Raw genomic sequence first — 15,398 nt, 5'->3', positions numbered from 1 at the left:
AATAGGGCTTAAGTACACAAATGTATTGGAAGAATAATTTTGGAAATGTTGTTTTCATCAGTCTGATTATTCTGCATCTTTGTGAGACTCAGAAACATTAGGTGTGTGTACTTTTTTTTGCAGCAAGGTGGAAGTGTAATTTATTGTATGGTTTAACACAACTGTGATTAAAGTTTGCCTAGGTTATGAAACAGACTCCGCCCAAGAAATAAAATATCTGCTGTTCAGCTCGGTCTCTAATACAGAAGGAAAGAGCACGTTGGAGGGAGACGTGCTGTGCCTTCATGACTTTGTTCTGAAGGGCCTGTGTCCCAAGTGGAGACTGAACCCAAGCAGCTGTGGGGCAACTGGAATTTAAGGAAGAGATCAGGTAGGTTCCTGCCAACTGTGGGAACAGTCTCTGTCTTTAAAATCTTTTATCTGTCTGCTGGGGTCTCACACAACCTCTAGACTTGATGTGGAGGAGGAGAACTTTGTGTTTCATTGTTAATTTATGCAGCACTGGTCCCTGGCCATTTCAAAAGGAGTTTCTGCTAGAACAGTCCTCCCCACATCCCTCCAAGGAGAAGGGCTCCTAGAAATTAAATTTTGGAACTAGCACTAGCAGTCACCTCTCATTCTTGCTACCATGTCTGTTGGTCCCTGTGATTGTCCTCAGCTGATGACAGAGAATCTCCCAGTGATCTCCTTTCATTTTGGGCAAGGTGTGGGAGGGGAAGGGGAAAGGGGTTTGTTTTTTTTTCCAGGCTGAGCATTCCTTCTCTTTTCCTGAAATGGAATTGCCTGACGAAGGTATTGTGATATTTTCAGATATTTTGCCAAAAACTGCACACCCCAAAACAAAAAATATGATTGCACCCCCTTGTTAATTGTGTGACACTCAAGCATTTGTCTATCTTGCACTGCATGATGATGCGATACAGAAGCAGACAGCCATAGATGGCCAGAAAAGGCTTAATTAAGCATTCTGCAGCTGCTACAAATTAGATCAGCATCTGCATCTGTGTAGACAATGAAATTCATGGTAATTCTGAGGGCCAAGCAAAGTAGAGATTTGTTTTGGATAGACCCCTAGCCACAATTCAAACAAAATTCAAATCAAACCTGTCCTAAGGGTGGAAAAACGTTGGTCAACTTCATCTCCTGATGTGGCTGAAGGCTGCTGTGTATGGTTCCTCATCCTGGTACAGATACAGATTCCAACCTACCACATGAAGGGGTGATGTTACACTATTCCCAGCTAGAAGATGGAATTCTTTTTTTTTTTTTTTTTTTTTTTTTTTGAGAAACTCAATTCTCAGGAGTTTTCCAGACTAGACTTTGAGATATATTTTAGATAAGCACCCAGCTTTTTTGGCTGTTGCTCTGACAATTTGCCTCCATTTCAAATCGCTGGAGCCATGTTCCAGGGTAAATGATATGCAAATTTGAAAGGTCAGCAATCCTGTTTGCTGTAACAAGAGTATCCTGTGTGACATGTGGAGCATAATTGAGTATAGCACACAAGAGCAATACATTAGTACTTGGAATGAGGGGATAAAGGTATTGTTGGCAAACTGTTTTGTACAGATGTGCTTGCATACCTATGTCCAGAGCATAGCCTATTGCTTCTTGATATTTTGAGAAAATGTGGTGCTTTTGTGTGTTTGTAAACTCTTCAGTGCTAAATTCATGGTTTTCTTTTGCATTTGAACTACTCCAGACAGAAAAGTCAAAACACAAACGTGCCTTCTCAGTGCTACTGTAATACTGATATTTCTATTACCAAAACAATAATTAATATAAACCTTTTATTAGATGTTTTAGAGAGGCCTTTTGAAGGTTGACAGCTCTTGTTGATAAGTGAAGAACTTGTAACCTCTGTGGCCATAAAATGTAATTGCACAATAGTTGGGTCAGCTTTTAGATGTGCTTGTGCCACTTATGTTCGTCTATATTAAAACTTCCACGAGCGTCCAGCTGTGATGTCATTGGTTATAACTCTTCCCATGGAAGCACTTTAGAAAGTTGTTATTACTGAGGTTAAAAGGAAACTAAGCCTCAGAGGTCATGTTTGGATACGTGCCTTGGTTTAGATGTATTTCATGTGAAGTTACTGTTGCTGTCGTGTGATGTAGTTTGAGCATCTTTTCACAGTTCCTGTGTGATAGGGATGAGCTCCAAGTTCCCATTTCTGGTCTGTTACTTTCTGCAAGCCTGCCCCAGTCAGACCCTCAAGTTCTGATTTCACCAAGGGCTTTACAGATAACCTACACTGACATGGTTGAAGGAGAGAAACCTTGTTATTTAATCGAAGAAGCTTCTTTAATTGAGGGTTGTTACTTCCCTTGGGCAAGTAGGGGCCATACAGACACCGATCGTTTTTAACCAATTAATATCCCATCAGATTTCAATTGAAACCTCTTGAACTGGCACATCAGTGATGTCATTGCCCTCTCCATTTATAAACTTGCACTGACAGTTAAATACATATGTTATGGTGGCACTAACGTTTGTCTTTACCTTTCAGACCTAAAGCAGTTTGAGGGTCTGTGCTGTAAAGGCTCTTTCCACTAGTATCTCTGGATGTGATTTGGCTGTCCTCTTGGCTGTGACTCATAATGGACTAAGGGCTGGAGAACAGGTTTGTGTTTGGGAGGGAGTTACTAAATTTTCTAGCTCTTAAGTGAGACTGAAAGGTCTTTTGGAGTGCAGATAGGTAGGGTGAAGATGGGCCAAAAGGCGTATGGACAGCAATAATTTAAGGAGGATTGTCACTAACAGTGCTAGACAAGTTACAGATTTCTGGATTAAAGTGAGATTCAGTGAGGACTTCCTGCATCCTTTTTTTTTGCAGGCTAAACCCAGCGTTTTTGAAACTATTTAAGGGATAATATCTCCCAGGAACAAGTACTTCTTTGCCCTAAGTGGGACCCAGTTCTCTCATATTTCTGAGGAAGAATACTTGCCAAAATATTTCAGTTAGTTTGTATGTGTCTTAGTGTAGCTGATGGGGGTTTAATGGTTACTGAAGTCGGTCAGTGCAAGGACACATAATTAAATTGAGAGCCAGCCATATCTTTCCAATGGTAGGAACTATCTCCTGATAGGCACAAAAATTATTTCACAGTCTCTTCTCTTTTTCCCAACATTGGCAGGCTCTTCATTAATTTTTATAATTATTGCACAAGATACTAATTTGTTATTACCAAGCATTCTTCTACAATAATTTCAAACTGAGGTGATGGACTCGTACTGGGGAAAGGGCTATTTGCATCTAGTTAGTTGTATTGGATAGACAGTATCCTGCCAGCACTTAAGAAAGCAAGGAAAAAATACTGAATTCTGCAGGTATCCATAGCAAAAACTACATGAACCCTCAATTTCATATACTTCTGTGTCATTACTGGTATAGCAATAAAAGAAGGCAGAGATATGAAAATTACTGTGTGAGAGGTTTTTTGGGTTTTTTTAAGATTTAAAAAAAAACAAACCCAAAACAAACCCAAACCAAAACCCAAACAATGCAGATACAGAAAGGTTTGTTTTGCTTATTTAATCCTTAGCAGCTGGGGGTTGGTACTACTCAGCTTTTAATTTTTTTTCTTGCCCTGACAGATGCTGTTGGGTTTCAGGGTACAGCACATCGGCTGCTTTAGCAGGAGATTGAACTTTGTGAGCTGTGAGCGCAACTTTTAAGTATGTATGTAGAACTAGTACTGCTGCCTATCTATCTATCTATCTATCTATCTATCTATCTATCTATCTATCTATCTATCTATCTATCTATCTATCATCTACCTACCTGCCTACCTATCTACATGAACAAAGCGTCAATTGCAGTTTCATTCACTTTGTGAAGCTATGCTACTTGCTTCCAGCAAACTTGTGTACCTTAGCTCAAACCTATGTTTATAGATACATCTTCTAAGCTGTGTTTGCTGAGGGTGGTTTAGAATCCAGTGCTTGTAGAGTTACATGCAGAATGCACCCCGCTGCCTTTGTCTTCATTGAAAATTTCTCAAGTGGTGCTTTCAGAACCTGCCTGGTAATGTTTGGCTGTTTTCAGAGGAGCAGAACCCAATTTAACTGTGCAATGAATTGTGAGTACTGTATCAGGGAAGACAATTTGGTTAACATGGTGTCTGTGTGTTGCTGACAAGGGGTATGCTGCGAGGCCACGTTACCTTGAGTGTGGTGAACCCTGCAGCGCAACAGCATCTCTGAAATGGGATAGCAGGGAGGAGCTGCGAGCAGGCATGGGGAGGGGTATGGGAATGCCAGGGGTGTCTTTACATGGGAATGGGCCACAGTGGGGTGCAGGGGTGGGGATCGGCTGCCGGACAGGCTGTCTGCAGCCACTGCCAACAGCTCAGGGGTGGCATCGGCTCTGTGAGCTGCCAGCAGACTGGTGGTGGGGGCAGTTCTCTCTCCCCGGCTTCCTAACGTCCTTCCACTGTCAGGGGTATGGTCTCAGACCAATAACCAATGCATTTTTAAACAAAAGAATGAGCTAATAAAAGTCCATGAAGAAAGTTATATGTATTTTGTAGAATAATATTTTGCTTACTATCCCAAAGGAAAAATAAAGTGTATATCTGCATATATATGTGTATACACACACACACACAGACATGCTTTGTATACACAGGTGTGTATCTGCCTAGATATTTCTGGTAGAAATATAAAATCTGCATGTTTTAAATGCTCACATATGAAGCAGTAATTAAAGTAGTTCACCATACTTCTTCCCCCCCCCCCCCCCCCCCAGTTTTTATCATGCAGTTGTTCTTCTTACATAATCTTTAAATGCAACTTCATTGCCTTCCGTGGAAAGTGTCCAGTTTTCACCAGTGTAAGTGAAAGGAGCAGAAGGCACGACATGCTTTGAAAATACCATGTAACACCAAATTGAAAGCCTTGAATTAACTTATGAAGAACGCGACATAGAGTCACTAAATTGCGATTTTTGCCAGAGCTTTGTGGTTAAATCTCTTTTTATACTTACACGCACTATGGAATAACTAATATAGATGTCTTCCTGACACCAAAGCTTGGATTTATTGGAAAAGACAAACATGTGGTTGAAAGCTGAGCTAGATTGTAGCTTTTTGAAATAAAAATTACACAAAGATAGTTGTAGAATAAACTGGCCTAGTTTACAAAAGAGACAACGGAGCTCTTGGTCGATGGTGAGTAGTTGGTGCAGAAATAAATGACTCTGCTGGGCGTTTTAGGGCTGATTATTTCTAACTGAAATAATAGTGAAGTTTCAGTGAGTGAAATAAGGTTTTCCTTTTGCTTAATCTTTCAGTCTATAAGCAATAATAGAAATATTTTAGAATTTCAGTCAGTGTGCTTAAGCCTGATGATAAGAAATGGCAAGACAAACAAGGGCAGTCATTTAAGTTTAATGGTGGAATTACTTAGTGTGTAATCTCTACCTTTTGCAACACAAGCCAGTCTTTTTCTAGAAAAGTAAAACCTTCTGCACTGAAGTTTCATTTTACAAAATTCTCATTTTCCCCAGCGCAGTGAAATACAGACTAACTTAATTGGAATTTCATGAAATTAGCCAGGAGTTTGTCATATTGATTACTGTTTCCGAGCCTTTAAAATCAATACAGTAAAATGCTGATGAATTAAAGGCTGTAAACCAAAGGCTGTACTTTTTCCTTGGTTAGTGTAGCACGTACAATGTCTAGTTAACTCTCGGAACTGCTGTTACTATTTACTGTCTTCGGATTTAACAGTGCTTGGTTTTAATGGCTGTTCAGGGGATTTCGTTTCCATACATTACTAATGTGATGCATGAAACAGCGACGTTTTACAGGCATTGCTTAGTTTAAAAGCAGCTCTAGTTTTGGGGGTTTGTGTTTTGTTTTAAATTTCATTCTTCAGCTGAGGAAATATCTTTCCTATATGGAGGCTTACTTTTTACTCGGGCTAGTAATGTTTTACTCGTCTTTTTATTCTCACATACAGTAGGATATTCTTGCAGCAAACAAAACTCTGTTTGTTTTCCAGAAGCAAAAGCTTTTTCTGTCTCCTGAAACGAAGAAAACGGGCGAGGATCAAGGTCTCCTGATCTACCTCTGCTGGGGTCGGAGTTCCCTGTCAGCTCTGCTGGTCCCACACCAAGCAGCCTCGCTGAAAAGAGCCGCAGATCAGGGATGTTTAAAAGGCCCTTGGGTATTAATGTCCAGCCTAATCTTAGGCTGTCCATTTCTGATAAACCACGCATTTGGACAAAAGTGGAATATCCACTACAGAAATAGTCTAACTGTATATTGGTGTACAGTTCCCTCCTTTCTCCCGTCAGTGTCTTCTGTGGTGTGCATGTGAATTGTGAGTATGGAATCTGTTTACTCAAAAAGATTCATATGGTCAAGTTTTCTGTCTGTTTACTCGCTTAAATAAATGTTTTCAATTTAACACAACAATTTGTAATGAATACTGTGAAACAAAGTTAAAAGAACGGGTTCTTGAAATAGAAATCATAATAAAAATGCTTTTCTCCCCTCCAAAATATTTATTTTAACATGTGGTCACATTTTCCTACATTTTCACATTAATTGAAATCTTATTGTTCTAGAAAAATAAATCTTTTTCCCCCCTTTGTCTGGTTTCCCAGCTCTTACGCAAATTAAAGAATACACACACGGGCATAATTTGTGGTTTCAAAATAAGGAAAATTGTGTAAATTCATAATATCTTAAAAAAGCACCATGCCAAGCACTGCTCTCATGTAGCTTCTGCTTTGTAATTTACCTTCTCATTTGAGTGAAAGATGAGAGTTTTGAGGGATAGTCTTTCGATTACGGAGATTTTTTTTTTAAGGCGTTCTCAGGACTGTTAACTTCACTCCCCGATGTATTAAAAAGTGATCTTACATTAATGTTCAGAAGGAGTTTCTAAGGCTCTGGAATGCCTGCTGAAGCTCCAGATAACCGGGAACAGTCTACAGACAGCACATCCTCTCTGTTTATTTGGAAATTACCAAGATAACCCTTTTATTTTAAAGGGGGCAGATGGGGTGGGGCACGGAGCGCACCCCCCGGGTGCTGCCTGATTTCTGGTGTTCCCGTACGCAGTCCTCTGTTGTCCTTTCCATTCAGATTGGTAGGAACAGTTTGAAAGAAACTGACTATAAATACCCAGCCACTTTCAAGAAAACTTTTCTTGGCAACAGAAGCTAACATCAAGCACCGCATCAAATAAAACACGAAGCCTGCTACAAAGCTTATCTGCTATCTCTTGAAGGAAGAAGCTTTAGCGAGCGCAGCCACCAGCCTGGAGAGCTGAACCACCCAGTGCTGCGGCAAGCAGAACAACTCCAAAGACTTAAGAGGAATTTAAAAAAATATATAAATAATAATAATAAAAAAATATAATTTTCTCTATTAAAAACTCACCAGCGCCCTTCTTCTGCTTCTCCAGGAAGTTGTACCCGTCAGCACCTGCTGAGGGTCTCGTTGATCAAACCGGCAGGTAAAAAAAAAAAAAATAAAAATTCCTGTAGAATAAAGCCAGACCAGCTGGCTTTGAAGAGAAACCCCCCAGTTTGGGTTGTGTTCGCCTCACTCACCCTCTCCTCCGCAGCCCGGGGCTTTTTCTCCTTGGGTTGTTGACCTGTAGGCTGGGTGATGCGGGCGCACAAGTGTCTGGCAGGCCAAGGTGCACCTGCTTCTGTCACTCCCGAGTAAATTTAGCTGTAAAAGGTATCACTGACAAGCAGACCTTTGTCAGCGCTGGCAAACGAAGGCAGGCACTGCCGTCCCCCCTTTCCAAGTGCGCTGCGAGTTCCAATGGAAAATATCAAGTAGGTCGTCTTATCCAGGAACCGCTTCTTCAAGAAGAAAAAGGAAGGCCAAATTGCTTGCACGTGGCAAAAAAAAAAAAACCCAACCCTTTCCTCCTTTACATAGATGTTAAAATTACAGTATTCCAAGAATAATCTCTGAACAAGACAGGGTTTTGTTCTATTAATTGTGGCTGGAAGGAAACTTTTCTTTTTTTTTTTTTTTTTCTTTTTTTTTTTTTTTTAAATGGAAATACAGCACACACATATTTCAATTCAGGTTATTAAACTGTGTTAAGTATTAAAGTTGATTGCCTTTCTTTTCACTAACTCATTGTGCTTTTTTATCCAAAGAAATATTAGAAGACTAAAACCTCTCAAATAGGAGGTATTAATCTCATTCCCAAAATTAGAAAGCAAGCAGTGTTGAGAGACTGGATGTCAAAATTATATGTTCGTAGCACTTATGCAGTAGGAATCTAGGAACCAACCACTTTTAAAATGGGAGCTAAGAGTAAATGGAGATTCTTCTGAGAGAAGCGATCAAAACTTGGGTGTTCTTGTCCTTACTGGATTAAGGTAAGGGTATTTACCATTTATATCTGCCCCTTGCTTTTTTTTATTTTTTATTTTCCTTCCTGGAAGTGGCTTCTTGTGATTGAAATAGAAGTAATTTGCATCAGTGTGTCTTCTCACTGAGTCAGAAAAAAAAGAGTCAGCAATGGTGGGATCGCTTGTAGCATACCTATATACTCCATTTTCTGTTTGAAAACTATGTCATAAGCTCAAAACAACTTTAAGGAGAAAAATTCCCAAAGTGTGTATTTTACTACAATATGCTGTTTGAAAGGAGCAAAATGTTCCTTCTAAAAAAGTGATGAGAAAAAGTATGGGTCAGGAGCTCTTTGTAAAATAAACAAGGTTCCTATTTACTTACTTGTATAAACAACCACTCACCAGGCTGTATGTCTCTGCAGGGGCACCCTTTCAGATAAAAACATGGACCTGATTGGCATCATCCTGTATCCATGGAAACGTTTTAAGTACCTCTCTCTCAATATGTACTTCTCTTATTCAGGGTTTAAAAGCTGAGTACTGAATAAGTAAGTGTTTTTATTTAAAAATTATACAGGAGGTACTTTGTGGAAGCTTGGTTCTCGGGTTTTGTATCTGTCATAATAAAGATCTTACGTTTTCATAATTTAAGCCTCCTCTCAGCTCTTGTTCTTAGACAAAAAACAACATTCAAAAAGTCCTAATGAATGAAAATTCTGAAATTTTTGATGATCCATTACAGTTTGCAAAACAATGATCATAGCTCATGTTACCATCAGACTTAGGCACTGCTCTAATTGCATTAAACTAGTCTGTTTTTCTGTCTTTCTGAAAAGGAAATAGGAAAAATAATACCAAGAAATCAGACTCTCTTGCTTTGGCAGCGGCCATGCCCACCTATATTGCTGCTTAGTGGGTCACGGAAATTAAGAGCTTAACAATCGTCTTGAAACCAAATTGAAGAGACTGAAAATAAAGGAGATGCTTTAGTACAGAAATCAGTCAAATGCAAAATAATAATTTTCCCATTAAGATGTGCCTGCCCCACTACTTAGTTCAGATATCAAAGCAAAGAACTAACAGAAATAAGGGTGTTTCTGTCTCCATATTTCCACACAGAGAAAGCAGCACAGGCACAGACTACATTTCTTATCGAAACTTAAACGTTCTGAAAGAAGATTCTCAGCAGATCAAATGTAGTTAGCACAAAGTTCCCTTGGCTCAAATCCAAAACTCTTTTTTTTTTTTTTCTTTTTGGGATTCCACCTATTAATAGGCACGACTGATGCTCAATTTTTAATGTAGTGTTGTTGTTGTGGGTGGCTGGGTTCTGGTGGAGAAGGGCAGGGGGGGCTACAACACGTGAAGATTACTGACTGCTGTCCATTAGTTTGCATTCTGTCGGTGTTTCTGAAAGCTTCTGTCTTAATTTTGCGGATGGGAAACATTTCCTTCACCTGGGCCAGGCTGTAACACTAAAATGCCTTGCTAATTACGACTGCTATCAGAAAAACGCTTTTATGCCTAGAAAGATCCGGTAGTTCTCAGTGAAACCCAACTGGTTTAGCGTCTTGTTTTGCTAAGTTTGTGTCTCTGCATATTATTTTCATTTACTGCCGCTACCGCTTTTATTTCCCACCTTGCCTCCACAAGCCCTGCCCCTGCTGAGTGCAGATGGCACGAACGATCTCTCCGTGGATTCGGCTGGAACAGCCCTTGTAGAAACTCTCTGTAAGAACTTTGCCGCCTAATGAAAGCTGCTGCTTTCCTACGGGCTGGGTTCTCTTTATCAGGCTTCCTCCTTCATTTATGTACACGCATTTATGAACGTGTAAAAGATTCCCTTTAAGAGGTGCGATCGTGGCTCAGGGTGGTTGAACCTTGCTTGGCTCTCTGCGAAAGCTTCGGCAGTGACCGGTGGGCTGGCCCGCTCGTCCTGCAGATTGCCACGTGAGACCCAGGATTGTGATTGCTCCCAAGAACTTCTGCTCCGAGCCAACTGAGCATATCAGAGAGGTGAAACTTTCAGCCTCCGGGGAAGGAAGCGGCAGGCATGACAGTTCTGTACATTTCCCCGCCTGTCATGTGCCTGTCCTTGCCACAAGGTTAAGGTTGCTGGGGTGCTAGCTGGGGGAGTACAAAGAGAGACTGGTCTCAGCTCAGCCCCTGGTCTGTTCAGTCTGATGTGGGCAAGGAACTCTGGCCTTGACCGCCATCCTGAGCAAATACTCTCTCCGTTACGTGCTTGAACAGTGGGACTGCTCAGGTGTGATGGAGAAACGCAGGGAAGGTTGGGCTTGACCCAGCCACGCCAAAGCTCAGGAAATGAGATTTGCCCTGTTGCTGCCACTGTGTAACGGGCAAAAATCCTGTTCTTCCTCGCCACAGATCTCAGGGAAAGAAAGAGATGAGGGGAAATTGATAGTGGTATCACTTGGGCACATAAATCTTCATCTAAGTAATATGTTCTCAGCTTTGTGATTTTTAGCTTTTTAATCCAAGATGTCTTTTTTTCCTAGCATTTGTTAAAGAATCACTTCCAAAATGCTAGAAAGTCAGCCTGAGCATATTGCAGATAAAATCTGTCTTCCTTCTCCATCACGTAAAATAGAGATACAACATTTGGCCTATATTCAGTTTTTCAGGTGCTAAAAAGCTATGACAAAACTGCACAGATCGTATGATAATGGGCATATTATACAACTCTAGATCATCATATGCCCAACTTATTATTACTATTTTAGTTTTCCACAGACCACTTTTATAGCACCATCAACTTACACGTACTTCACAAACATAAAGGCTCACTGCATGCTTTTTGAATATATAGATCAAATACAAATAAGAGGGGGAACAAAACCCCTCACCCCAGGAAAACGTTTAAGAGCGTGGAAAAGGTGTAGGGCGTGTTGCGGTGAAAAGTGAGCTGTTTGAAGGCTTGTAAAGATCACCAGCGGACTAAAATGTAGCCAAGGAATTCTCCAAGGAGCATGGCCTGTTATTTTGGAACAATTGGAGAGAAAATGGGCCCTAAATTCTGACCCTCTCCTTCTTGAAACATGCCCAGCTGAAAAGGACAGAGGTAAAAACCTGGCTGACTAAAAAGCAGCTGCGTTCGAGGAGCTGGTACACAAAAAGGTGGCTCAAATTTGGGCTGGAAAAGAGGGGGGAAAGCCAAAAACAGAGAGTCTGCTTCCACTGGTCAGAGCACAGAGTTGCCAGGATGGAGTCACAAATGTGGTGTGATAGAGTGTGAAGCCCCTCGTGTGTGCACATAGTGCTAAGCGTACATATGTGACATTGCATGTGACCTTCCCTGTGTCATTATGCAGAGTCCGAAAGCAGAGAGGATGCATTTGGCAGGTGGGAGGGAGGGCAATGTTCTATAGGTTTTCCTAACACAGAAGAGGAGCTGGGATTGTAAGTTCTTTAGAGAGAGAGTGATGAAGTGCTGGAACGGGCTGCCCAGAGAGGTGGTGGATGCCCCATCCCTGGAGGTGTTCAAGGCCAGGTTGGATGGGACCCTGAGCAACCTTGTGTAGATCCAGACCTGGAGGTTGGTGGTCCTGCCTGTGGCAGGAGGGGTTGGAGCTCTGTGATCCTTGGGGCCCCTTCCAACCCATGCCATTCTGTGATTCTATGATTTTATGATTTTGTTCAGAAATATCTGGGTCCATAAGCTGAGAAAGAGAATGGAGTAAGTACAGACCAAGATAGGAGGTAGAGCGAGTCAAGGAAGAGATGTTGTTTAGGAATAATGCTGTTTGTGGCAGTGGCTGTGCACAGCCAGAGGGAGATGCGTGCCAGATCTGGCACAAATGCAGCTGAAGACAGGAAAAAGATAATCATGGGTTGGAAGGGACCTTAAGGATCATCTGGTCCAATGTTGCTTGGCAAAAGCATGTCTCTTGGAGTGGGGAAAAGAGAACACTTTGGAATATTCATCTTTACTTCAAGGGAGAGGATTCTGCCCCTCTACTCTGCTCTCATGAGACCCCACCTGGAGTTCTGTGTCCAGGTCTGGAGTCCCCAACATAAGAAAGACATGGAACTGTTGGAATGGATCCAGAGGAGGGCCACAAAGATGATTGGAGAGCTGGAGCATCTTTCCTATGAAGCCAGACTGAGAGAGTTGGGGTTGGAGATTTTATAGTGGCATTCCAGTACCTGAAGGGCCTACAGGGGAGCTGGGGAGGGACTTTTTAGAAGGACAGGGAGTCATAGGATGAGGGGGAATGGTTTTAAATTGGAAGGGGCTAGATTTTGATTGGATATTAGGAAGAAATTCTTCACTATGGGGTTGGCGAGGCACTGGTACAGGTTTCCCAGGGAAGCGGTGACTGCCCCCTCTTCGGAGGTGATCAAGGCCGGGTTGGATGGGGCCTTGAGCAGCCTGGTCTGGTAAGAGGTGTCCCTGCCCATGGCAGGGGGTTGGAACTTGATGGTCTTTAAGGTCCCTTCCAGCCCAAACCATTCTGTGATTCTGTGATTCAACTTTTCCATTTCTTATGTGCTAAACCGAAAGGAACTCTTCAAAAAGGAAAATGAAAACTACTGAAGGGACAGGGAAGGCAGGTGAATGAGAGAGGAGGATCCAACCTTGCAGTGAGTTTCTGGTCCTGCTGAAATGCTGAGCCTGAGAGTGATGTGTGTCCACCTACACAAGCACATCGAATGCCCCTGCCCTTAGATTTCCTTTAAAAGATTTAAAATAAAATACTGGGAGAGATCACTAATATAATGTGTGCAAAGTGTGAAAGCAGGGAGGGTTGAGGTGATGTGATAGGGCCCAAGCATTGCGTTTCATGGCAGCATCCTCTCTGCAGCTCAGCGCAGGCTGTGCCACTGCCCCTGTCACATCGGGATCATGTACAAGTGTTGAATGACAACACAAAGTCCAGTTCCAGGAGCTACAGATACCTAACTCACAACAAACCTTGCCTTACTAGATTTTTGTTGGAGCTAAAAGCAGTTCTGGGAAGCATGTGGATAGATCTAAAGCATTGCATGGAAGGAGTGGAAGCGGCGTGAGCAGCTGCAGCCTGTGGGAACTCAGGTACGTATCTGCCATCAATTTAAACGTGCTCCAGGATTCTGTCAACAAAGAGAGGAGAGCTTCCCCAGGAATGTTTACTGCGGAACAGTCACACTGATTATAAGTTACTTTAAAGTAATAAATTAATAGTGACCTTCTCTGCCAAAGTATGATTTATTACAGACTGATCTGCTTTTTTGTATAGCTGTTTTACATGCTAATTGCCAGTATAGTTGCCCAAGAATTGAAATATAAATATGATAGGGAGTGATTCATAGACAGTATCTAAAAGCAAAACCGAAAACCTCAAAATGTTACAAGCTTTTAGAACTAAAACATTTTAGTGCAAATCAGCAATATGGTGTATTGTCAAATTAATTATTTGAAAAGGAATATTTATAATAAACATTGGAAAGGATCAGTGGAAGAAGGGGTTTCGCCGAACATTCCCAGTTTCATGTAAGAATGACTCAAATCCTGTTCCTGCAAACCATTTTTCATATTTTGCTCTTGTTTCCCAAACTCATGCAAACTCCAGTTTTATAAATAAGTTCTGTTCAGTAGAGAAGAGATTTATTTTGCGTTCACCCTGCAAAGGATGATGATCGCTAACAAAGTGAACGGGCCTCCTGGTTTTACACTTGTCACGCTGTGCGAATAGTTGATTTGAAAACTATTATTTTAGGTGGGTCTGGTACTGCAGCCACACACAAGGTTGCCTAACGTGTCTCACTGAGATTTTACATTGCTTTCACCTTGCCAAATTGCACCCTTAAGATTTCAAAGTCACTTTTTTCGGGAATGTGCTTTACCCTGGGTTTTTTATAACGATTCGGCAGTTACTTGAAATGGACAGGAGGGGAGGTGCTCTAGCTTACATATGTTACAGAAACCTGAACGTGTAAAGTGGTTTCACTGGCAATCTCTAACACCAACAGATTTTGGAATAATAGGGGCTGTTCAGGGACAGTCTTTGGAGTTGTGTACCTGACACCTGCCCAAAGGGCATGCCTGCCGAAGAGAAGTTCACCAGGAAAATACCAGGTCAGGTAGACTTGTCTGAGGCTTCAGCTGGGAGTCTGGCACCAAAGAGGGGGAGGAAGTGATTAGGAGCTCTTGGCATGCCTATATACGTCGAGCCAACTTACAGCTGCATGGCAACTAATACTGGTATTTGCGGTATTTTAAGCAGTGGACATTATATTATCAGAGAGTCTGAGGGCTTACTAGGGTGAGCACTAAACTGCATGTTTCGCCTTGTGTAGGGGTGGATGTGTCAGCTGCTGTCACAGAATCAATCACAGAATGCTTTGGGTTGGAAGGCACCTTAAAGACCATCAAGTTCCACCCCCATGCCACGGGCTGGGTCACCTCTTACCAGTCCAGGCTGCTCAAGGCTCCATCCAACCTGGCCTTGAACACCTCCAGGGATGGGACATCCACCGCTTCCCTGGGCAGCCTGTGCCAGGGCCTCACCACCCTCAGAGTGAAGAATTTCTTCCTAATATCCAATCTAAATCTTCCCCCATCCAATTTAAAACCACTCCCCCTTGTTCTGTTGCCATAGGCCCTTCTAAAAAGTCCCTCCCCAGCTTTCCTGTAGGCCTCTTCAGGTACTGGGAGGCCACTATAAGATCTCCTCTGAGCCTTCTCTTCTCCAGGCTTAACAACCCCAACTCTTTCATCCTTTCTTCACTGGAGAGGTGCTCCAACCCTTCAGTCAACTTTGTGGCCTCCTCTGGATCCATTCCAACAGTTCCACGTCCTTGTGTTTGGGGACTCCAAAACTGGACAGAATGCTCGAGGTGGCATCCACCCCTTATCTTCTTGGTCTTAATTTCTGCTGCAGAAGGGTGAATATCTAGGTTGCTGTCTCTTTAAGCCTTTTTTAACCTGATCCTTGGAAAGGACTCCTCCTCACCCTGCCTTCCTCTCTTTCTCCCACCCTCCCAGCTCTTAGTATGGCTGCAAGCATCGTCCATCCTCCCAACTAGTAGGCAGAAAAATTTCTAGTAGAATTCATACATT

The 15,398-nt window shown here is 42.1% G+C and overlaps 1 protein-coding gene across 2 annotated transcripts in view; it reads right to left on the bottom strand.

Moving 5' to 3' along the window:
- Nucleotides 1–7,573, bottom strand: part of MEF2C (myocyte enhancer factor 2C) — a 139,721-nt gene extending 132,148 nt beyond the window's left edge. For both annotated transcript variants that reach the window (XM_084278344.1, XM_084278347.1), the window contains exon 1: nucleotides 7,395–7,573. The gene's annotated coding sequence lies outside the window, so the exon portion shown is untranslated. The remainder of the gene's footprint in view (nucleotides 1–7,394) is intronic.
- Between the last annotated feature and the right edge of the window lie 7,825 nt (nucleotides 7,574–15,398).

Source organism: Gallinula chloropus (genome assembly GCF_964237585.1).
Source record: "Gallinula chloropus genome assembly, chromosome: Z".
NCBI classification, from domain to species: domain Eukaryota; kingdom Metazoa; phylum Chordata; class Aves; order Gruiformes; family Rallidae; genus Gallinula; species Gallinula chloropus.
This window is presented reverse-complemented; position numbering and strand designations above follow the sequence as displayed.